Genomic DNA, 25,948 nt, shown 5'->3' with positions numbered 1-25,948 from the left:
GTTAAATAAGCAGGGTGACAATATACAGACTTGACACACTCCTTTTCCTATTTGGAACCAGTCTGTTGTTCCATGTCCAGTTCTAACTGTTGCTTCTTGACCTGCATACAAATTTCTCAAGAGGCAGGTCAGGTGGTCTGGTATTCCCATCTCTTTAAGAATTTTCCTAGTTTGCTGTGGTCCACATAGTCGAAGGCTTTGGCGTAGCCAAGGTGAGGGCTTTGGGGGGAGGGATGGATTGGAATATTGCACTGACTAATCCCGAGCTTCCCATCCAGCCCCCCCCCCCCACACCTCCGCCTTGGCAACCAGAAGTCTTTGCTTTATGTCTGTGAGTCTGTTTCTGTTTTGTAGACAGGTTCAGTTGTGTCATATTTTGCCACTATTAATTTCTAATTGTGTCATTATTTTAATGACTGTCAGATCTGCTATTAAAAAAGGTTCAGTTGTTTAAAATTTTTTGGAAAACAGTATTTAATAATTCTCAAACACTGACTGCAAATGAAGCATGTGAAAAATTTTCTCAGGGGTTTAAGTATATTATTATTAAAGAATTGAAAGTAAAAGGAAATAACTAATCCTGGTCTTTGAAGTCCATTTGGAATTTAATTGACCGTTAGGCCACCAACTATCTTGGCACATGACCATTTAATAATGAGAAACTCAACCTTACATTAGGAATGAGAGTAGCGTAATTCATCAAAAGCCACACACCATTTGCATTGCTTTCGGTGGAGATTTCGGGGGAAAAGTGCAGAACACAGAGCTTTAAGTGATTTATGAGCTTTTTAGTAGAGTTATAGCCATTGAGTTCTGGCAGTAATGAAACTGTTTGTTGACAAGTTTTGTTTGACTTGGGCTGTGATTGCTCCTAGTCTCCTGCCTTAGAAGCTCAGGCTGAAGTTAATGAAGACACGGGGGCGGTACTTTTTGAAAAACCTTAGTAATACTGATAAACAAAAGCATCTCCAGTGTTTCAACCAGGCTGAAACAATAATACCGCCTTTTGAGTGAGTGAGTGAAAGTCGCTCAGTCGTGTCCGACTCTTTGTGACCCCGTGGACTATACAGTCCATGGAATTCTCCAGGCGAGATCACTGGAGTGGGTAGCTTTTCCCTTCTCCAGGGGATCTTCCCAACCCATGGATCGAACCCAGGTCTCCACACTGCAGGCAGATTCTTTACCAGATGAGCCACAAGGGAAGCCCGGGAATAGCACCTTATATCCAAACAAAATCAAGTTGGAAAATTGTATTGCTATTCTGACAAATTTCATCCAACCCAAATGGACCCTTTTATCAAGACATCAACTTAACAATTAATTATCAGGCTTGAACAAGCATTACTCTCACATTAGTGCTGTGATACACGTATAACCTGGAGAAGGAAATGGCAACCCTCTCCAGTATGCTTGCCTGAAGAACCCCCACGGACAGAGGAGCCTGCGACACGGGGTCTCAAAGAGTCGGACACAACTGAGCAACTAACACACATCTATATCACCAAGAAATGTGGACAGCACCACTTTTGCAAATTTTGATCTGTAAATGGACATAACCTTGGTTCCACCACTGGGCTCTCCATGTTTAGGACACTGGATAGAGGTCCTCACCAGCTTCTCTGTCTTGAGAGGAGGAAACCAGAGACCTCAAAGGAAGGAGTCTGCCTTCCCTTGGCATGAGCTCTGCTGCCCTGAGAACGGCATTCTGCCCCTCTGGACTGCAGGTCCCTGCCCGTGATTCTAGAAGGTCGTGGGGACTGCCAAGCTTCGTGCAGACGAGGATCACGCCATGACATGAAAATCTCCAGCAGCCACCATACAAAGGGCAGGCTTTCCTTCCTTCTCCACCGATGAAAAGAAACAAAATACATGCATTTACTTAACCCCAGTCTATAAAATCATTAGAGCTATGACTCTTAGCCAGTAAGCGCGGTGCTAATCACATACTTGACATTATAAGTGTACCTTATTAGTGTGCTGATTTTACAGCTGCAGACACCGAGACCTTGAGAGATTAATTAACTTGTTTGGGATCACAGAGCTGGAAAGATGTGGATTATCGAACCTGCAAAATTTACCTCAGACCCTGAACGCCATGTTCCAGACCTCGTATAGGGGCACAGCCAGAAACGACTATCGTAGACTTCAGTGATACGTGAGTCTAAGGAAATTCTTCCTCGCCAGTCACTGGAGCATCAGATGAGACGACTACACCTGTTTACTTATCCATAAGCATTGACATGGGCTTCCTAGGTGGTGCTCGCGATAAAGAGCCTTCCTGCCAATTCAGGAGACCTAAGTGACGTGGGTTTGATCTCTGGGTCAGGAAGAGCCCCTGGAGGAGGGCATGGCAACCCACTCCAGCATTCTTGCCTGGAAGATCCCATGGACAGAGGAATCTGGCAGACTCCAGTCCATGGGGTCGAAAGAATCGAACATGACTAAAGCAACTGAGCACGTTGGCTTACTCAGAAGCAGTGATGGGCTTTGGATGGATGCAGAGGGTAACAGATAAATAATCAGTTGTGTTGGCAATCCCATCACTGGCTAATAATGGGCTTATTTTGACTCCCCATGACTGTGGGATGCCTCAGATTAGAAATGTGGGAGGCATGCACGCTTTTGGAGAAGCTGACTTCAGATGAATAAACAAGATAACTCGAAACTTCTTCATGGACACTGCTGTGTTATTTATCAAACGGTATAAATGCCTACATTTCAGGAGGTTTCCAGGGTAAACAGCAGGGAAGCAACACCCCCTGCCCAGATCGGGTGCAGCTCTACTGTCCATGAGCATACCCACTGTTGAGTTCAGCACCTCTGAAATGATTTTGATCGTCTCTGCTAGAAGAACCTTATTTCCCACTGCGAACACTGGGCAGGTGTAAGACACTGATTCTGAACTTACATCCAATGGATACCAACTGACCTCTGATAGTGTTTATGTCACGAACGCAACTCCATCGCTCCATCCAAACCAGATCCTTAAGCAGCTTTGTGCTGGATTAACCTCAGCTGGGATTCAGTAAGACTCTTTTAACTGTAGGACTCATCTACTGGGGTGCAGCGTGGGGGTCCCAACAGTTACACACACGAGGGAATCAAGTGCACATATTTTATCTCACTGTTACATGAGGTTGGCATTTTGTCTAATTGAGCAGCATCTTTCTAATGCCGCACTCCATACATGTGTATTCATAGGGTGTCCTAGCTGAAATGTACATTCACACGTGTTATCATATCAGGAACTAATGCTAAATGGTTCCTAATTGGAACATCATTGTTATTGTTTAGTTACCAAGTTGAATCCAACTGTTTAGCAACTCCACGGACTGTAGCCCGCCAGGCTCCTCTGTCCATAGGATTTCCCAGGCAAGAATATTGCAGCAGGTTGCCATCTACTTCTCCAAGGGATCTTCCCAACTCAGGGATCAAATCCACATCTCCTGTATTGGCAGGTGGATTCTTTACCATTTACCAGGGAAGCCCCCACAAATTACAATATCTCCATGTATTTATATAAATCCCATCCTGAAAGTTATTTGAATGTGGTTTAAAAGAAATCTTCATTCCTAATTATTTTTTAACCACATCCTCTATGTATTAACTTGAATCTTTACTTCAAATAGTCAGCAAGAAAACACATTTCCCTACAGGAATCCACTGGTGCTGGAGCGATCTTCATGTGATACCACTTTGCAGATGCCAACTGTTCTCCTTTTTCCAAATTCTATTTGCTATTTGAAGTTTGACTAGCAAGTATTTACCAGCAATTCATACAAAGAGTAGCAGAAATTTTCTTAACAATGTTTTGAATAAACAGGAATATTGTCTCAATGATAACTTAGATTGAAAAATAAAGGCTTCTAGAAAGTGTCCCAAGATGCAGAAATATGTGATGCATTCTCAGTAAGTGCGAACGACAGGACACGCTATGTCGACTTCACTAATTGAAGTAAAAACAACAACAAAAACCCCTCCACCTTACATGTTGTTTTCAGTCACAAGAAAGAACAGCTCAAAAAAATTGTATTGACGCATAGTTGCTGCACGATAGTGTAAGTCATGGGAGTGACAATGTGGTGATTCACAATTTTCAAATGTTACACACCATTTATAGTTATTAGAAAATACTGACTTATGCTCCCTGGCTTGTACCATCTATCTTGGCAGCTTATTTTATCCCTGAAAGTTCACCTACCCCTGTATTGCCCTTCCCCTTTCTGAACATAAAGAGTACTTTTGAAACTTTTCAGTAGCCCGACATTTCCTACAAATTCTCTGAACAAAAATCTATCAGTTCTTTTACTTTTGGTCAAAATAATAGAGTCCAGCTTGGCCTCTCAACATTTGTTTTATATTAATAATTTACTGGTATGGTTAGCTGCTGTACCTAATCTGGGGCTCATCACATCATTTTGAACAAAAACCGAAACCAGTCATTTTTCTTTTTTTCCCCAAGGGGGCATATCCTCCAAACTATTTGACAGACTCAAGAAAAAGAATGTTTGGAAGGAGGCGTCCCCAAGTAATGAAGATCCACCAGGTTCCGGACAATTAGCACGTCAGTGAACACACCAGGTGTGGACTTTAGACTCCCAAGGCCGGAAACGCTGTACAAACAGCGGAAATTATAAATAAACATATTCTTTGCAAGTTACGTAGAAAACTTTGTTATGAGAAACACAGCAGAAGAGGGGAGAGAGAATTAGGTGTCGTGTGGGTAGAGCGTTGACGCGGATGGGAGAACGTCCAGGTGCCCCGAGCCGGAGTCCCTCACCCGACATTGGAAAGAACTTCCCATTTTCCACCCAGAATGGAACAGGGAGCCAAGTATTGCCTGAGAGAAAGCCCGCTGTGCAGAAGGAATGCAGAGACACCGCTGTCCTTTCTGGGTTAAATCAAACCCCCAAAGAGATGCCAAAGCCCTAGCCCCCTATAAACTGACAGACCGCAACGACACAGCCATAAGCTGTGCTGCTCACAAAATCAGGGCTGAGGGTTTAAAACGGTTGTTGTTGTTGTTTGGTCCCTAAGTCATATTCACTCTCTGCTACTCCACGGACTGCAGCCCTCCAGGCTCCATGGGACTTTCCAGGCAAGAATACTGGGGTGGGTTGCCAGTTCCTTCTCCAGGGGATCTTCCTGACCCAGGGATGGAACCCAAGTCTGTTACATTGGCAGGTGGATTCTTTACCTTTGAGGCACCAGAGAAGCCCTTTAAGCATGGTGCACGCATGCTTACTTGCTAAGTCACTACAGTCGGGTCCTACTCTTTGCGACCCCATGGACTGTAGCCCACCAGGCTCCTCTGTCCATGGGATTCTCCAGGCAAGAACACTGGAGTGGGTTGCCATGCCCACCTCCCGGGGATCTTCCCGACCCAGGGATCGAATCTGCATCTCTGGCGTCTCCTGCATCGACACGTGGGTTCTTTACCACTAATGCCACCCGGGAAGCCCTTAAACGTGGTAGAAGACTGTGATTTTGTAGAACGGGGAGGTGCCTCAGCAAACATCCAACCCAGGCACCTGCATGTGTTTAGACGGGAAGTATCACTACGCAGGGTGAGTGTGTTACCCGTAACTGTGTAGCTATAAGTCGTAGGGACAGAAGCAGAATTCAGATGGTCGGCGAGTCCAGCGTTGCTGCCACAACTGCTACTCACTTCACTTAAACGCCCGTCGGCTCTGCCATGCCAGAAATGACTTCTTTTGATGTGTCTGTTAATGCTTATTTAGAACAGCTTACTTAAACACTTTTTAAGAATCAAACAATGTTAGAAAAAAGTAACTGTATTATTATATCTATGTTCTAGTTTCACACATTTGCTTTTCCCACTAAATTGCACCATTAAAAAAAAAAAAAAACCTTCAGTTATTGTGTCATTTAGCAAACGCAGTCACTTCGAGATTCCTTGGAGGGAGATGGGTAGCCTGTGTGGCAATGTGCACTGAAATGTATGCTAGACGCTGGGTGATAATTTGCGGACGATGCATCCCCTTGTATTCCTCTGGTCGTCGTATGCTGAAAGGAAATATCAGTCACAGGTGGGAGACTCTGCACTACTGGCCACTCGAACGCATGCCTTTGTGTGTCGCTCGCTGCCTCGGATGGAGTGGGGTGGAATTTCCAGCAGGGCTGCCTGTGTCGGTCACAGCTTCAGTTCACTGTTCTCCTCCTCAGTTTCGTCGTTTTTCAGTCGCTCAGTTGTGTCCGACCCTTTGCAGCCCCATAGACTGTAGCCCACCAGGCTCCTGTGTCCATGGGATTCTCCAGGCAAGAGTACTGGAGCTCGTTGCCATGCCCTCCTCCAGGGAATCTTCCCCACCCAGGGATCAAACCTGCGTCTCTGGCATGGCAGGAAGATTCTTTATCACTGAGCCACCAGGGAAGCCCTCTCTGAGGTTTACCTATTTTGAATATGTTCATGCAAGCTCAGTACTTTCTTTTCCTTCCACTCAGCATCTCAAAGCTGCAGACACCAAGCAACAAAGGTGAGTAAGGAGATAGGACCTCATTTCTGCTTCACTGAAGATGTCAGCAGAGCGGGCGCTAAAACACTGAGTCCTTTCATCATTTCTGGGGGAGAGTCAAGGGGCTTCTGTGGTCTGTTCTCTCACGACTGCTCCTGCGGTACCTCTGCTGGCCCTTACCTCTCCAGTTCCTTATTCTATGGGTCCTGACACTTCTCTTTCCACTAAGAACATTCCCCTCCATCCCACGTGACTCTAGCTGGATGGTTACCTCTGGGACCCCCGTCCTCAGACACTAAACGGGCCTCTGGCCGAGCCTGGCAATCCTGGTGTCCCACTTGCCCATCTCAGTGGTGGATTCAAGGCATAGAGTCCAGGTAGGACCAGCTGGAGTCCTTCTGTGAAAAACCAACATGGAGATGCTGGCAGAGAGGTTCTTTCTGCCTCTGGGTCACTCGCTGTAAAGACCAAAGACCCAGTCATCTTTCCGACCACGTGGAGAGAGTCAGCTTGCAGTTGTTGACCACAGAGCCCACAGGGAAAATGCAATACAAAGAAGTTGAGAAGGGGGAGGGGAAGGAGGGGAAGAGAGAGAGAGGCTAGGTTATATTCTACCATTTAAGCTTTAAAGTCCAGGTCCCAAGTGCATTCCATCTAGATTTCCTGCTCCAGGTCAGTAAGTTTTTTCTAATGAAGTCAGGGCAACCTGTGGGTACCACGGGCTTCAAACGCCTTCTACATCTTTTGCCCTTTCTGCCTCCTCAAGACACTTGAGCAGGTCCCATGACCCTTCTGTCCTCCTCGATCATGGGCGCACTCACTTTCTCAGACACTAAAAATTCCATTCCCATCCTGATCGAAGACTTCCCTTTTCTCCCTGGCCAAACAGCCCTTCCGTTCAGCTCAGGGGTTCCCTGAAATGCGGGGATGGGTGAGGAGAGAAGAAGGCTGGCATTTGTCTTCCAGTTCTCCATGCCGTGGCTTTCCCTGGGTACACTGGCTTCCACAGAAGGGACGGGAGACGGTCCTGCCTGAACAGTGTCGTGGTCTGACTGTCTGTTCCTTGTTTGCCAACGTCTAGACGTGGGGCATTTCCGTGTACTGCGGAGTCAGGAGACCCACCCTGATGCTGTCTTCCCCCTCCACTTTCCTGGGAGAAGCCCTGGGGCTCCATCCCGCTCAGCGACCTTTCCTGGTCCCCAGCTGGTCCCTGGAGAAACCTGGCGCCCTGGACTCTCCACCCCCGATTCTGGAAGAGCGTGTTTCTCCCCCGCCGCCCATCTTTGGTTCTGCCACTGTGGGCTACTTCAGCCTTCCTGCTTCTCCAGGGAAGAGCCAGTCAAGAGTCTCTTCCTCCAAACACGCCCACCCACTCCAGGAGAGCCGGTCAGCCCGCTGGGGCTCCTGGCGGCAGACTTCTTGGTGCAGTGCAGGTCTTGTGAGGGTCTCGGGGTTCTCTCCTCTTCGTGAAAGTGCATCCTTGGTGGCCAAGATTCCCCTGGATGTCCGTCAGGTGACTTGAGAGCACAAAATCCAAAGAAGACCAGCAAGTGCCTTCAGGGCCCACAAGCTCGGCCACCAGTCCCCTTGACTTTCTCGTCTCCTTTCATTCTGGCTGGTGGTACGTGATGGTGACAGATCTCAGAGGACCTTCTGCAGGGACTGTGGCTTTTCTCATCACCGATGAGGGACAGTCCCACCCCATGGTCTTGAACCTCTGAGGCATGAGGGAAGTATAATGTATTAATAATGTCCCAAGACAGTGATTTCAGCTTAGATTGAGTTCATGGCAAGCCAAGGAGTCCTGACAGGTACACCTCCTGAATCTCATCCATTCCTGAGGCCTTGGGGTCCACTGTCTATAGAAACTAACTTCTCCCCTGGAAGGTTCCTATAAATGTCAGGCTGATTACTGCTGTCTCAGTTCCCTCCCATCCACTTGGCATCCCCTGGGAATTCCCCTCTGCTTACGCAGAGGTCCCGAATACTCTTTCTCACTCTTTGGCAGCAAGCGCTGGATGGATATACAAACAGAGATGGACCCGCTGCCATCACCCCGGTGTGTCAGACCAGTAACGTTCCATGTGAAAGTTCATGACCAAGGTTCACTACTGCCAAAAACGTCAGGCTGCTTTCCATCCCCACGGAGAAGTGCACCTCTGTCTCTGTAGAGACTTGTCCAACCTAGAGAAGTAAACCTTATTAAATGATCTCAGAGACAATGAGGACTCGCAGAGAAAGGGCAAGGAGTTGACATCAGCTTGAAAACAATGGAAAGGGGAGAGGCGCACCCTCTGGCCAAGCCCGGAAAACACAGGTCTGATGACGCACCAAGGAAGGCGGGCCTTTGTCAGCGGCTGTGAAGCCAGTGTGTTTGTAATGGCAACCAGGTCAACACGTTCAACAATGCCAGCCTCCCCAGAAGCCCTGGCTGTGTCCTTATCCATATCACCAGCTCTTGCCCCTCCACCAAAGCCACCACTATCCTGGCTTTGACACTGGTCGCTTCCTCACATTTCTTTATTGTTGTATTGCTGTCATTCTGTCGATGAGTTTTGCCTGACTTCGCGACCCCATGAACTGCAGCATGCCAGGCTTCCTTGTCCTTCACTATCTTCTGGAGTTTGCTTAAACTCATGCCCATTGAATCGATGGTGCCACCCAACCATCTCATCCTCTGTCTCCCCCTTCTCCGCCTGCCTTCAATCTTTCCCAGCATCAGGGTCTTTTTCAATGAGTCGGCTCTTTGCATCAGATGGCCAAAGTATTGGAGCTTCAGTTTCAGCATCAGTCCTTCCAATGAATTTTCAGGGTTGATTTCCTTTAGGATGGACTGGTTTGACTTCCTTGCTGTGCAAGGAACTCTCAAGAGTCTTCTCCAACACCACAGTTTGAATTGTTGTATTGGGTTGGTGCTGTGTTGGGTTGGTCAAAAAGTTCAAAGATGCTATGGAAAAATCGGAAAGAATGTTTTGGTCAATCCAATAGTTAAACTTGATTGAGTTTTGAATTCACACATCACTCCCCACCATCTAATTCATTGGCTTACTGTTCATCTGTTGAAGAATGTGGGCCATTTGTCCAGCTGTGTTTCTAAAGACTGGATCTTACTGATTGAGTCCAGAAGTTATCTTGTGCCTTCTGAGTGTGGCTGGATTCAGAGGTTCATTCAGACTTGGGATCAGTTCCTGCAGCGAGGCCACATTGAACCATACCCTCAGAAGGTATGTTATGTCTGTTTATTTGTCCTTTTTGATGCCTCGATCCAGTAGATTCACTGGGGATTGGTAAATAGTTGGAGTCAAAATTTATCATTTTGTTTCCATTTCTTAGCTAGAATAAGTTTATAAGAGCTTTCTCCTCATCTAATCTTTTGTTAAATGTCTACAGTTGATGGCGGATAAGCATTAAAAGTGCTTGATTCTATCCTTTTATTTACTGAGGTTTCAAAATAATAGACTCGTTATTCATGCCTCTCAAGAAGTGACCAATTTGGTTTTTCAAAATATCATGATGATCACAAGGACTGAAGCCAATGTGACATACGTCAGTCTTTGCCGTTTCTACCCTTATTCAAACTCCAATTGCACCCTTTTGGCCAAGGGGGTATTTGTCAAGCTGGCTCATTAGTTCTTTTGAAATAAACCCGGTCGTCTTTTATTGCTTTGTAATTATCGGGAATTACAACGCGTTTCAGGCTAATTGTGGCAGTTCCCCAGTGCTTCGCAGTGAAGTACTGTTGGCAGAGCCGAGCTGCGCAGGAAAGGATGAGGGAAGCCGCTCTGCACCTCCTCGGGGTTTCTGCTGCCCGCGGTCCTTGCTTTTCTGACTCTAACAGACCTGCGGCCCCGGTCTCTGCCTCCATCCCCAGGCGGCTCCTCCCTGGGGGTCGTCACGCCATCGGCGCTCCCTCTGCGTGTCTCGGCATCTCTTCTGTAGGGACGTGTGTACACCACCACCTGGGGCGCGTGTAAAAGGGAGACACACATGACCATCTGCTCTCACCTTTTTTTTTTTAATAGCTTTTTTGGGGGGTTATTTTATTTGTTTTTGGCTGCGCTGGGTCTCCATGCTGCAGACAGGCTTTCTCTAGTTGCGGCAAGCAGGGGCTACTCTCCGTCACCCTGCGAGGGCTCCTCGCTCCGGTGGCTTCTTCTGCGTGGAGCACAGGTTCTAGGTGTGTGGACTCAGTAGTTGTTCGTGACTTCCCTGGTGGCCCAGTGGTAAAGACTCCAGCTGCCAGCGCCGGGGACACAGGTTCCATCCCTGGCCCGGGAAGATTCCGCGTGCCGAAGGGCCACCCCCCTTTGTTTGAGGGTTGCTGCATGGCATGCTAATTTCCCAGGATTTCGTGTGGCATAAGCCTGAACGCTGAGACGTTTTCTTGGGTCCTCAGTATCAGAGAAGCCCAGGGGAAGAGCAAACGAGGAGAGGCGGGCATTGAGCTGAGGCGCGGTCAGCACGAGGCAAGCCGCGGCCTCCCTGAGTTCACAGCCATCGCCGTGGCCGGTAACAGAGACGAGGCGGGGAGGCTGAGAGGCTTGGCACACACTCATCTGAGGCGGGGGCTGGCCTGGGCTTGGCTTGGCTCCAGAAGCCGGTGAGACGGAACTGACAAGGCGGCTCTGCCATCCCAGCACTCACCTACCGCCTCTGGGTCCTCGGTGGTTCCAGAAGGTGCAGAAGCTCAGGAGTACGTGTCCTGCTCCCCGGGAGGGCCCGTCCAGAACGTATCACCCACGTCCCGTCGGCTGGGACCCCGTGACTCCCGGACCTCGGGCCCCCAAGGAGAGAGGGAGGTTGTGAGCCCACCGTGACCCCACGGAAGGGAGGGAGGAGGCACATTCTGACTCGGATGGTAGGAGCTGCGCTGGAAGGAAGCTGGGGAGGAGGGACGGCGGCAAACAGGATTTCATGGAGGGCCGGGGAAGGGCGGACGGCAGAGTCACGCCCAGACCCAGACCCCCCGGGGAGTGTCAGCGCTCCTGGGATCCCTTTCTTTTCTTTTTTTAAAATATTTGTTTATTTATGTGTTTATTTGGGTGCACTGGCTCCTGGCTGCAGCACTTGGGCTCTTTTAGTTTATTGCAGCATGCAGGATCTATTAGAGTTCCCAGACCAGGGATCGAACCCTGGACCCCTGGATTGGGAGAACAGAGTTTCAGCCACTGGATCACCAGGGAAGTCCCCCTTTCTTTTTCTTTAGTTGATGTGCTTTCCATGCAAAGGAGTCGGTGTCTTTGCTCTTCAAAGGGGTCCAACTTCCTGCCTGGTTGATTCCCCTCCTCCCGTCTCAGCCAGAGCCCCTCTGCGCTCTACCTGTACCTCATGGTAATGTTTTCCCATCGTTGCCAAGCGGTCGGAGGCAGGATACACAACGACGGTTCCAAAGATTTACAGACAAAGAACCATAGCTTACAGACCTTTATACCTGGGCCAGGTTTTCATAGATCTGCAGCCAGGTACTTCCAGGAACGCTCTTAGCATCACACTGGAAGCTTCCACTGGTGCTTCCAGTCACCATGCTGAGCCCAGGGCTCAGGCTCGGGGAACAGTCAGGGATTATTGAACACGGCAGGATCCTTCAAGTTCATGTTTGGTCACGGTACCGTGAGCACGATGCTAGATGGGCTTCTCCAGCACTGCTCAAGATACCAGACGGGCTTTTCCCCAGAGTGGCTCTTGCCAGGGGCTGACTGAAAGCATCTGAACAGCAAATAGCCAGTGGATCGAGGTTCTGAGAGGTGGGCTGAGTTCTGGGGTCCCCTGGGGATTCTGTGTGTCGCTCTGGTGGCTGAAGGGTCTACAGGTCATTCTCTGAAACTCAGAGCACTCCACAAATCAAACTCAGCTCCTTAAGGAATTTGAGGACTACAAGCGATCTCAGGTTACTGTTCCTTCGCGTCCTTTCCCCCCATCTCCCTCGCCCAGAGCTTCTCCCCAGGAAGGAAGGGAGGGGGAAGCTAGGACCCTAATCTTGGTTCCAGGTGTGTGTGTTAGTCATTCAGTTGTGACCGACTCTTTGTAACCCCATGAACAGTAACCCACCAGGCTCCTCTGTCCATGGGATTTTTCAGGCAAGAACATTGGAGTGGGTTGCCATTCTCTTCTCCAGGGGATCTTCCCAAGCCAGGGATCGAACCTGCATTGCAGGCAGATTCTTTACCAACTGAGCCACCAGGGAAGTCCCTCCTGGTGTGAGCACGGCTTCATCGGTGCACCATTACTGTGATGTCTCTTCCAGCACACAGCTCATCACGCTGCACTCAGGAGGACCCAGCCGGCCTTTTGCTCAGCTAATGGTGGGAACGTGAAAACATTACAGTGGCTGCATGCATCCTGAGCCCGCCTGTGGCCACACAGCTTTGGGGTGGGATGGCCCCGAATCTCCGCTGTGTTCCTCACCAGCTGTGGGATTGCAGATTAAGCACTGTCTATGCCTCACTTTCACCGCATATAAAATGGGAATGGTGAAGTGTTTGGGACCATCCCCGCTGTGTCTTCTATTTCCTTGGCTCGGTTTTGTGTCCTTCCTCTTTGGGTCCTCATTAGCCAGGGCTCCTGCATGCAGCAGGCTCACAGATGTGCAGTAGAATGTGTGGACCACTGTCCCCATCCACGGACAGCATCTGCTGAGGCCACAGAGCCTCGGGGACACTGACCATCAGACAGTGGTGACGATGCTCACGGGCCGATCTGGTTCTCCCAAACATGCCGAGCTTGGTGGCCCGTGGGCAGCGAGTGCAGGCTGGTGAATGGACCAGGTGATTGCGGTGAAAAAAATGGAAGGGTATGTAGCTGAAAGACATTGATGACACTGGGAACATCTTAAAGCAGAATGGTTTCCATTTTGCACAGTAGCACACACGCATACAAAAAGACAGCCAGAATGTCCTGAAAGCGTTGACAATGACTGCCTCTGGGTGGGACACTCTTGCCTTTTGGTTTTCCTCCATTCACTTCTCTGTAGTCTAAAGATTTTCTTCCCTAAGCAATTATTCCTTCAGTAATCTAATCAGAATTCAGAGGTAGCATTTTACGCAGCAATAGAAATCATCCACAGTCTCAGCAAACACGTGTTTACACACGGAGGTTCAGTGGCTGCAAAGCCTCAGGTGAAAGTGAGCGTGTGCTGCAGGAGGTCAATGGGGAGGACAAACGTGTGTTTGTTACGAAATGATTATGTGGTTGGGGGTTAAAAGCCTCTTTGGGCAATCAAATTAGGGTGTCCCCCCAGACACTGTTAATGCAGGAGCGTGGGTCCCGATGCCTTCTGTTCAAGGGCATCCCGGGTGATTCAAAGTCAGGGCCTGGCACCTCCCAGAACCCCCCCAGGAGAGGCTGGCTGGTTCAACTTTATTTTGGATCTGGCGGGATTAGGGTACTACCTGGTTCTCTTCTCCTTAATGTGGGAAGGTCAGCATTTTGCATTTCAGCCTCGCTTTCCCTTTTTTAATTTTCTCCATCCATTTCTGGTCTCTTTTTGAAATAAGAACATCTTTTGAGGCAAGATCATGCTTTAGTTTGTCTCTTTAGTGCTACAGGGTAACCACGGAGTTACTTGACCCCTCTCGGTAGAGGTGAAGAGCTTTAGTCAAGGTGCGTTCTTGTAGGTAGAATTTACATAACATAAAAGAGCTATGTTACAATACATGGTTCTGTGACATGTAGTAACATTCTCCAGGGACATAGTTTTGAGACAAAATTTAAGACTTTATTTTTTTAGAGCAATTTGAGGTTTACCACGAAATTGAGAGGAGGGTTTAGAGGTTTCCCCCACCCCACTCCCCATGTACAGTCTCTCCTGTTATCACCTCACTCAACAGACTGATACAAGTTTACCATTAGTGAATGCATACTGACACATTATAATCACCCGAAGTCCATAGATCACCTGAGGTTAACTCTGGGAGCTCAGTAGTCTATGGGCTTGGATACATGTGTAATGACACAGACCCATCCTCACATCAAGTGCAGTTTCACTTTCACTGACCTAAAAATCCTCTCTGCTCTGCCTGACCACTGATCCTCCACCCCCAGCAACCGCTGGTTTGTTTCTTTTCACTGACGCCTTAGTTTTGCCTTTGCCAGGATGTCATATAGTAGGAATTATACAGTAAGTGGCTTTTCCAGATTGACTTCTTTCACTTATTAACATGCATCTCATGTTCTTTTACACCTTTCATGGTTTGAGAGTTCATTTTAAAGAAATCAGTGAGTAATATTCCATTCTGTGAATGTACCATAGTTTATTTATCCATTGACCTGTGAACGGTAGTCTTGATTGCTTCCATTTTGAGCAATTATGAGGAGAGCCGCTATAAACATCTGTGTTCGCATTTTACACGGACTTAAGTTTTCGACTCCTTTGGGAAAATTCCAGGGAGCCTGACTCCTGGATGGTACGCTATGATTAGGCATGGCTTTGTAAGAAATTGCCAAGCTGTCTTCCAACCAGCTCTGTCTCCTCCAGCATCTCCTGAGCTCTTCCGTGGTTCTCTCAAGCTCCCAGTCACCGTCCACCCGAGTCTGCGTCACGTGAACTTCCCTTCCCTCCCGAGGATGCTGCTGGCTGTCCACCGCAGCTTCCCTCAGAGTTCTCTGTCCTCCCTCGTCCCCGCTGCTCCTGCCAGGACAGCACTTGCAACCCATCACGGAAGAGCTTCCCTCGTTCAAGTTCACCCTCAGGGCCGAGGCTCACCTTTCCCGTCTTCTCTGGGCTGCCTTCCGACCTCCTCCTCTCCACAGACACCTCATCTGAGGAACCAGATCCGCCTCCCTGGGTCACTCAGCATCGCGATCCCCAAGGCTCCCCTCCACGCCTTCTCCTGATCCCAAACCCTGCTGCTTTCCCTGCTTCAAAGGCTGCCTCTCCCGAGTGTCCTCTGCCGGCTCCCCTTCCTGACCCTGACTTTGAAACCTGAGTGTGGTCTGGGCGCTCCTCCCGATCTCATCTCTCGCTGCGAGTTTAGTGCATTGTTGCTGTTTGGCTGCTACCTCATGTCCAGCTCTCTGCGACCCCAAATACTGCAGCACGCCAGGCCTCCCCGTCCTTCACTACCTCCCTAAGCGTGCTCAAACCCATGTCCATCAAGTCGGTGATGCCATCCAACCATCTCATCCTCTGTCATCCCCTTCTCCTCCTGCCCTCGATCTTTCTCAGCATCAGGGTCTTTTCTAGTGAGTCGACTCTTCACATCAGGTGGCCAGAGTATTGGAGCTTCAGCTTCAGCATCAGTCCTTCCAATGAATATTCAGGACTGATTTCCTTTAGGATTGACTGATTTGAGCTCCTTGCTGTCCTAGAAACTCTTAAAATTCTTCTCCAACACCACAGTTCAAAAGCATCAATTCTTTGGCACTCAGTTTTCTTTATGGTCCAGCTCTCACATCCATACATGTACTGGAAAAACCATAGCTTTCACTAGACAGAGCTTTGTCAGCAAAGTGACGTCTCTGCTTTTTAATATGATGTCTAGGTTTTAGTGCATCCCACGGATAAATACTGCTATATGCCTGCACTCCCAAACTGATACCTCCAGTCCAATCCTCTGTGACAGCCTACCTAGCAAACCTTTCAACAACTCAGATCACAGCCATGACCTCACTAAGGTCTACAGAATCCTTAAACATTAAAATACATTACTTTTACACCTCTGAATATTTAACAGATCCTTGTGTTATATTTTCCCTGCTTAACCCACACCTTAAGATGTTATGCTATGAATAAAACTTCGACATGTCACGGTTGTATAGTATTGCATTCATATATGGTTTGACCAGTCCCGAATTGCTCACCTTCGACTTGCTTCCAAATTTCTGCTGTTGCAGACGAGACTGGAATGAAGGTCCTCCAGTACATACTACTTCTCATGTGCACATGAGGTTCTGTCCTCTACAATAAATACTCTTGCAAGGCAATCATTCCCCATACGTACCAATGATTCTTAGACATGAAATTGTCAGTCAAGGAGCTCGGACATCTGTCACTTTGATAGACATAGTCGGATTGTCCTGCGTGGATGCTTGTACCATCAAGCAGCCTTGTATGGGAACCTTTCCTGACATCCTGACAGACTCATGTGTGATCCAACTTCTTGATCAGTGCCAATCTGATGGATAAATGACTGTACCACACTGTGGTTTTAATCTGCATTTATCTTATTTTGAGAAAGGTGAAGCAGGCTGTTATTGGTTTAAGACTTTCTTGCATTTCTTTTCATCACTGTGACCTTTGTGTCCAGATCTTTTACCCTTTTTTATATCGAGTTTGTGGTCTCTTTGTTGCTGCCTTTACAGGATCCTTGAACGTATGAAATAAACACACAATTAGCACTTCCTCTTTGATAATGTCTGTGATTTCTTTCCAGTTTCCTGTCTGTCCTTTGATTTTTGCCTTTACTGCATTTTTCTGCACAGAATTCTATTTCAGAAAGTTAAATTTATCATTTTCCCCTTTCTCCTGCATTTTGTGGTTTCATGTTTTAACATGTACATCTTTGATTCACCTGACGTTTTCGTGGAAGGAGACAGGGATGCAATTTTCTTGTGTCTTCAGATATATTTTCCGGTTATGCCAACATCATTTATCAAGTAGTCTATCTTCCTGAGACATGAGATAAAATGCCCGCTTTAGCGTACACCAACCTCGCCTGTGAAGCTGGATCTATTTCTGTCCCAGCGGCCGCTGGCCCTCGGCTTCGCCTGTGTACACACAGGCTCTCTCCCCCCTCCTCTCTGAGCTTCCCTGGGGGAGGCTGAGATCTCACTGCAATTTCCTTACGAGCCGGTCACTCAGAGACATGCTCGCTGGAAGAGGAGGTGAGCTTTGGGGGTCCGTGACTTCCACCCCTCTCGCCCCCTCCCTGAGCATCATGGGGGTGACACGGGGCGTCCCAGTAGCTGTCCCCGCAGCGGGGGCTGCGGTGTCCTGGCTGGTTCACCGGGCGTGGGGATCCACCTCTTCGAAGCAGGAAGTAAGCAAGCCTGCTGTCTGTCCTGGAGGGAGCCATCCATCACCTTGTTCCTTTTGCTGTTGTTGAGTTGCTCAGTTGTGTCTGACTCTTCTGAGACCCCATGAACTGTAGCCCGCCAGGCTCCTCTGTCCCTGGGATTTCCCAAGCAAGAATACTGGAGTGGGATGCCATTTCCTCCTCCAGGGGATCTTCCCAACCCAGGGATCGAATCTGCATCGCTTGCATCTCCTGCATTGGCAGGTGGATTCTTTACCACTGAGCCACCAGGGAAGCCCTCATCTCTTAGGGCAACTGCTACAAGCTCAGTGCCCAGAAGGGGCCAGTGTCAAGGGGACCCAGGGACCTGCACATCCAACTCACCCAGCAAGCGGTGTGGGGACGGGAGACACCCCTGGAAGGCAGCCCCTCCCAAGAGGCACAGCTGGGTGGCTGACGCAGATTTGCATTTTGGAGTCAATAGGATCACACACACTTTAGCACAAAACAGATGTTTAAGACATTGATAAATCTGATACAATCAACTACTTTATTGGGTTAATATGAATTTATCACCAGATGATGTAACTGGGAACCATTTCTTAATAGCGTTTCCTACAAAGCAGGTAGGTCCTCATATTATAGAACTTCGGGATCACTGTCCACAATGTTAGCTTAAAAAATTAACTTAAAATATGCTTAATAGAATTACTAATGTTTGACTAGTTGAAATGAATTTCTACTAAATGAAAGAGACTTTTCTTTCTTTCTTTTTCCCCCCTATTTTCATTCCCAGCGGAGTGGATTTAAGCACTCTAAATCTCTCTTAAACAGATGTGCCTTGTTTATAAAATCGGCATTTTGTTGAAGGGAAGTGAAGTGAAGTCGCTCAGTCGTGTCTGACTCTTCGCCACCCCATGGCTCCTCCATCCATGGGATTTTCCAGGTGAGAATACTGGAGTGGGCTGCCATCTCCTTGCTATTATCACTAAAATGTTGTAATGATGCCTTGTTACATGTGAAGCTGTAGTCCAGTCAGGATTGAGGACAGTATTCAAAAAGTCAGCTTGTGGAGACAAAAACGTGTTTCCCCCTCTTCTGAAAGTAGTTGGAGATTGCAAATAGCACTTAGAAAAGTGAGCCTGCTTAAGAATTTAAAAGAAGGGGAAAAAAAAAGAACCAGTGGAAAACAGCAGTGAGACAGCAAATAGTTTTAATTACAGTTAGGAAACATTTTGACATGAAGGACAGGAATTCAATACCATTAAAGTCGGGGTTGTTGCGCCAGCTACACATGGCTGAGGAACCACGGCGCTCTTGTGTGACCAGGTGGAAGTGCTCTGAGGGGTCAGGGTCCCTGCAAGTCAACCTGAGTGTGAACTGCTCAACAGCTAACATCAAGGAAATAAACATCCATTTCGAACAAGATTAATGCTAAAGTTGCCTCAGTTTACCTGTTATTTCTTCCCATGTATCCCCTTTGTTCTAACTGAAAACAGGATTCTAATCAGAAGATCGTTCCAAGTAACCAATATGAAGTTCATTTCTGTTTTTTTTGTTGTTGTTGTTAATACATCTTCCTATCTCCTTTTCCTGGAATTTTCCTGAACGTTATAAGATATGATATGAGGAACTTTATGAAATTTCCTGGGTTTAAATATGAAAATCACTTTATATACCGTATCTTATTAATTAGAAAAGACTAAAATAGCAACATTACAAACTAAAATATAGCATTAAGAAAATTAAGAAAAATGTCATACGATCAGTGTAATAACAGACAATTTTTATTTCCAAATTACATGTGACAATATTGTAACAAAAGATACAAAAAAAGAGAAACTCCTCCAATGTAGATCATTGAAGGAAAATAGTGCTTTATTATTTAGATAGTAAACCAAAGGGGCAAAAACCTATGTTCTAGATAATTCCTAACACATTTGATGCTTAAACAAATAGTTATCATACATTTAGTAATTCGATGCTTGCTGATTTTTATCTCTTGAATTGAGAAAGATATAAATTCAACTGCATAATAAAGAATAATCCTACTTTTCTATTATTCTATAAGTAAAGAGTAACGTAACTTTTAACAATGACACTCATTAACAATCTGCATATTCCTTTCCTTTTAAATTTATACCATGAGGGATACAGTTGCCATTTTGGAATTTGAAACCACTTTTAGCCTGTAGAAGTTTTCAAAACAGGGACAAACTTGCCAAAATAAAAACAGAATAATAAAGTAAAATACCAATATATTTCATTTCCTGTGTGCTGCTCAACAGCAGTGAAAAAAATGGCTTTTTAATCCTTACTACTACCTAAAAAGATATTCTTGTTATATCAAATGTAATTTCAAGAAAATTTCAGTATATAATTCTTATTTTTCTCACTCTTTGAGCAAGGTGATAGGCTGACATTTCAGTGAAGAACTAGTAGACACGGAGATGCAAGATGATGTAAGCTCACCCAGTAGTGATTCTTAGAATATGTTTATCTGAACCGAAATCTCCATTTAACATGGAACAGCCAGCGGGAAATGGTGATAAGTGGCATCTGCTTTAACTTCACAAGTTGTTGCTCTAATTATTTTCTCGTGAACCTCACGAATCCCTCTTTTCTCAAATTACTTCAGTTGAGTTAATATCATTTGTGTTCTAAGTGATTTAAACAAGGCAAAAAATATCCCACTCATAAAAATAGCTAGTCATTCTTAAACATTGTATATGGGCTCATAGGACCCAGAAGGGGAATTAAAGATCTACCTGGACGCTCGCTTGTGTCAGAATCATCTATTTATAACATTGGCATTATGGGAAAATGATACATATTTATTACATTACAATAATATATTGATATACTGTTATTATAATATAGTTATAATTATATTGCTAGTGGTAAAGAACCCGTTTGCCAATGCAGGAGATAAAAGAGACTTTGGTTTGATCCCTGGGTCTGGAAGATCCCCTGGAGAAGCAAATGGCATCCCACTCCAGTGTTCTTGCCTGGAGAATCCCATGGACAGAGGAGCCTGGCGGGCTACAGTCCACGGGGTCGCAAAGGGTCGGACACGACTGGCGACTGAGCACAGACATAATTATACTAATTATATTAATATCAATAATATAAATTATATTATTTGATTTGATTCTCACAGACTGGTGAAAATCAAATGCCATAACATGTAAACACACTGATAAACCACGCCCATTAGTTGCTATTATTATTATCATTGTTATTTTATGGATTAAGCTGTGGTTTTGTTTTTCTCTTTCATCCAGGTTAAAGGTACCTGAAGAACAAACTTGGTAGCAAATAAATTATGTCTTCTGATCCCTTCACACTATTTGGATAAATTAGCTCAAATACCATCACTAACTTGAATATCCCTGTCATTGGCACTGCCTAAAAACTGAGACTAGAGCAATTATGAAAGAAGGTATAATTTATACTTTTAACTTTGATAAATAAGCTATGAGTTCATAAGTTCAAATTAATCAAAAAGGTAGGCACATTTGACATTTCACTGCCATTTGTCTTTTGTAGCTTTTAAAATGTTATTGATAGTTCTGAAAATGTATTTTCTTTCCTCCATACTTTTTCAAATGTTACTTTTCAAAATCTCTCGAGATGATTTTGGCTTATTCTTAACAAAAAAAAGACATTGATAGGTAAGAAATACAACCAAAAGTTTGTATCCTGATTGTAACCCTGAGGTTTGCTCCAAGAAATATTTGAAAATAATCTTGTTTAGATTCTTATTTTTAATTTGTTGGTTAGGTAGTTTTCTAAAATCTTAAAGGAGAATGATATACATTTTTTATATAATAGCTGATCTTGGTAACTAAAGATGCAAATTGAGATATAAGCTATATTAGAAAATATGACCATATCAGCTTGATACTCAATCCAAAAAGAAAAGAAAGAATTATCAAGCTTCCTAACACAGTCATTCCTCATTTGTTATCTGACATTGTCTTTAGTGACTCCGTGATGCTATTTCTCTTTTATGTCAAGCAGTTTCTATCGACTCTAAATGTGAAGACTCATGCCCAGCCAGGGTCGGTGAGCTTGCAAGCAGCTTTGCCCCAAAGCAGGCACCTCTCTGGCCGTGTGAGCTCAGAGGGGAGCTGCTCCTGCCTTGGGAGGAAGGCTTGCCAGTTGGTGGCAGCATTCACAAGAGCGGGTCATGTTTCCTCTCTTATCTGTAGGTTGGGTTTCAAAACAACTCTAGAAAACAGACTGAAAGGCGAGCTGGAAGCAGCACGTGAACGACGGCAGAAAAGTGGAAGGTTCCTGACTACAGCCCCAAACCCCAGAGCATCTGGCGACAAGCGGGCGGCCGGTGTCCTATTTACCTCCTGAGCGGTTTGCAAAAACAGGGCTAAAGCTGGCTCCCGTAGCAAAGAGTGCAACAGAGGAATCAATGAACTCCGGCTGATCTTTCTCCTTCCTTAACATCTGGGCTGTGTTCAAGGGCACTCCCCGCTGACCTCACCGCTCACCCCCTCCCCTCCCAGAAAATAGAGCTGTGTCATTTTAGAGCCCCCCCCCTTTTTAATGTCATCTGCTCAGGAAGTACATATTGAGAAGCAGACACTTTAATTCTGATCTGATAGGAAAAAACAAAACAAATAGAACATAAACAACACTTCAACTCAGCAGCTACATAGCAGGACATCAATTTAGTCGTGCAAAACGTAAGTATATTATATTTCAGGTCCAAGAATTCCAAGGAAGAGGGATTTTCTGCGAAGGAACAGTTTTTGCTTGTCTTGATGATTCAGTAATGTTATATACCCATTAATGTAAACTTTTAATTTCAGTCATGGAAAGTCTTTACGGGAAAAAAGTGTGTGCGTGTTTTAACCTAGAAACATATTTTCCAAATTCAAACACAACAGAATTCAGGGATGAATGAATAAGAAATCTGAGTCACTGACTGCAGTCACTATGTGATTGCTTGTTTATATTATGTTAATATTAATATTTCTTCAATATAATTTTCTTTTAAAAATGAAAATGTTCTAAATATTGGATTAGCTGTCCTGGTGCTTACCACATAACTGAGCATTATTCTGAGCAGTATTAATTCAATTTATACACTTTTCAGAGTAATTCTTGAGCGTCAGAGTAGGTTGGTCAAGACTACAGGCACATAAGAAATCATTTACTTTAGAAAACTCTTCTTCCCCAAAAGAATATTTTTTAAAAAGGATTATTAAAAATGCATCAGGATTTTTAAAGAGCAAATACTGAAGTGGAAAGCTTTACCAGTTCCAAGAAAACGATACAGCCTATGAACAAATCCTGCTTTTTCAAACATTTGCAAAGCCACCCCTTGACAGTAAATGATCCGAACAGCAGTTAGATTCTTTCATGTAAAACATTCTGTTGCACAGCACTGGCATATTACAAAACCCTTGTGAAATTTCAGTTGAAACATATTAGCAAATGTGTTTGTGAGGAAAAACCGGCAGCTAAAGTGCAAGAAGTCCCCATATGGATCCTAGATGAGGCAAAGACTGTCCTTGGAGTTCATTCATCACAGGAAGGGTCATGTATTACATGAGCAACTGAAATACATTATTTAATACAGCAAACCTGATGGAATGCTGCCGCTCTTTCTAAAGACCAGGACATAGACCTCTGATGTTAAAATCTCCACTCCTAAAATACATTTTAAGTTAAAGCTACTCTAACTGCTTATATAATATTTCACTGACTGATCAGCTTAGTCAGTTCATAAAGAGTCCATCAAGACAAAAAATAGTGTGAAACAGCTACAGGGTTAAGAATTAAAAACAAAAAACTCTCATGTTAACACTTCTCCTGCTATATATGCTTCCTTATATGAAACAGAGAAGAAGATTAATGTTCATTATTATTATTACTCCCTGAAGAAGGGAATGGCAACCCACTCCAGTGTTCTTGCCTGGAGAATTCCATGGACAGAGGAGCCTGGTGGGCTACAGTCCACCGGGTCAGAGTCGGACACAACTGAGCGACTAACACACATTATTATTACTATTATTTGTATTATGAATTATTATATATTTTTAATATCATACTTTTATGAAATTGACTACTCTATGAAAGGTAATTAAATTATTCCAGAAAGGACTTTTTGGTTTGGTAAAAAAAAAAAAAAAAAAACTGTGTAAGATTTTATATTCAAACAACAATAAAACCAACCAAACAAAAAGCAATATTTGTTCGAAGATATGGCCATTTTGTTATCCATTTTGGGCCATGGGAAAAAATTTCATCCAGGCTCTAGCTGGCAACAGGCCACGCAAGCAGCACCCAGCCCTGCACAGGGAACAGGTTGGCAGATGTTATTAGCTGACTTTTGCTGGAGAACAGTTGGAAAAATCACAAGGTGTCAAACAAGCTTTAAATAAATAAATAGCTTATTTGGCAATGGAAAGGGAGAAAGACAACCAGTTCCTTCGTTGAGGAAGACTGGGATGTTTCTAATTACAGAGTTCCTTTCTGCTGGTTTCACGGGCTGACTTCTTAATGAGAATGGAAATTGTACTCCCACACTTGCAGCTAGAGGCTCTAGGACTTCAGAATGACAATTAGTTTGCAGTTTTGCTGCAGCTCTGTGATCCTAGAGTATGAGAACACCACTGTTACAGAAGACAAATTCTTCGCCCTGGCTTGTCTGTCCCTAACCAGGGACCGACTAACTAGTATACGGGGGTGTCAGCTGCTAGCAGAGAACTTCTGACACCATTACTGGAACGCTGGTATTGAACACCCATTGGAACAGCTTTGGGGGGGCGGGAAACAACCCAAGATGGACTTGTTGACATCCGAAGGGCACAGCAACTAAATATTCAATGAGTATTTGAAAGCTTAATTTTGTTTGAAAAGCCAAAATCAAGCAGAAAAATCCTTTCTTTGAAGAAATTATTATGGCATGATGCTGGAAAGAGGTTACTCCACAATCACCCTCTGCTTGTTAGGGTTACTGAACATTTAGGCAGGCCCCTTTACTGGAAATGATCACAGGGCCAACAGAATTGGGTCACATGGTCTTGAAGCTCCCAGATGAGAAGCCCCATCAACTCTCCTTGCTGGGTGGACACTTGCTAGACAACATCTGTTACTATAAAAGGGACAGCAAGATCTAAAACGAATAGAACACACACACAATCACACACACACAAATGTCCGTACACACCCATGGCCACACACAGAAACGTGCACGCACCCGCACGCCACCCGCCCCCCGCCCCCCCCCCCCAGCTCCGCCACTCCTAGAAGTATTATTTTGTAAAGCATGGTTTGTTCAAAATGAAGGATTGACTTTGAACACACCTCTTTGAGGCAAATTCTATGATGACTTTTGTGTCATTGATCCTTCTTCTGTTTAAGTTACTCAGCAGTAACCATAATTTACATAGCAACTAACAAAACTACTGCGATCTATCTTTTGGTGAATAGGGATCTCTTGGCCCATAATATTAACTAGCAGAATTTTCAGGTCCCATTTTTACAAACATGTTAAAATATTTATCACTCTTTCAAAAATTACAATCTTAAATTATTATTCTTAAATGTAAGACTCCATGACATTGAAAACGAACACTTTTGTAAGGTATAGACGGCATTCAAAGGTAAACTTCCAGCAGTTAAAAAAAAATTTTTTTTTTGTTTCAAAATTATTTCATGAAGACACAATTAAAAACAAACCAAAAAACCCGACCAAGGCTTGCGTCTATAGCCTTTTTAGTTTCCGCAGGATTAGTAGCCTGCTGAGATCTGAACTCGGGGCCTCCCACCCTCAGCAGCAGCCCTCACAGTCATTTAGGAGACGCGTTATATGGTAGGTCCTTATTTGTAATCGACTTTGAAAGTCACAGAAGCCACGTAGATGGAAATATCTAAAGCATCCAAGGGCATCTTTCACGCGGCACCCGCTGCGGGCGCGCAGGTCCGGAGACGCCCACTCCCGCGCCTCGGCGCGCGGGGCCGGGGGCCGGCGAGGGGCGGGCCGCGGCCGCAGGGACCCGGCTCGGCTCGCCGGAGCCCGCCCTCTTCCCGGCACGGTGAAAACTGCAGTCTTCTCCGCCCGCTCGTCCTCCCCTTTCTCCTGTTACATCCAAACAGACGATTTCAACTTCCCGAGAACCTGACAAGTGAATGGCGCTGATGACGCCCCGGAAAGGGCCCACGATCGGGTGCGGGGGAAGGGCAGCCCTGAGCGGGTGGGACCCCGGGAGCGCCTGGGGCCCGCGCGGCCCGGGGTTGGGGGCGCCCCATCCGCGCCCCTTGCCGACCCCGGCTCCCTTTCCAGGAAGGGGCTCGAAGCTGCTATCGATCCTGAGCTCACCGGTGACTAATGGGATGCTCGTAAACAAGCCGCGGGCCGGGCACCACGGGAACCACCCAGACGCGAACACGCCGAGGCGGGGGTGGTGGTGGTGGGCGCGCGCCCACCCCCAGCCCGGGCACCGGATCCGCGCGCCCAAGTGTGTGCCGGGGGGTAGGGAATTTCGAAGGGGC

The 25,948-nt window shown here is 45.8% G+C and overlaps 1 long non-coding RNA gene across 1 annotated transcript; it reads right to left on the bottom strand.

Annotated features, from left to right (window-relative positions):
- Window positions 1–24,883: 24,883 nt before the first annotated feature.
- LOC122686851 lies at window positions 24,884–25,934 on the bottom strand. Its single transcript, XR_006338919.1, has 2 exons — window positions 25,776–25,934; window positions 24,884–25,574 (listed from the first exon to the last, which is right to left on the bottom strand). It is a non-coding gene; the product is annotated as an uncharacterized LOC122686851 (long non-coding RNA).
- Window positions 25,935–25,948: the final 14 nt, after the last annotated feature.

Source organism: Cervus elaphus, chromosome 30, assembly GCF_910594005.1.
Source record: "Cervus elaphus chromosome 30, mCerEla1.1, whole genome shotgun sequence".
Taxonomy (NCBI): Eukaryota; Metazoa; Chordata; class Mammalia; order Artiodactyla; family Cervidae; genus Cervus; species Cervus elaphus.
Note: the sequence above shows the minus strand (reverse complement) of the source record. Positions and strands in the feature narration are given on the sequence as shown.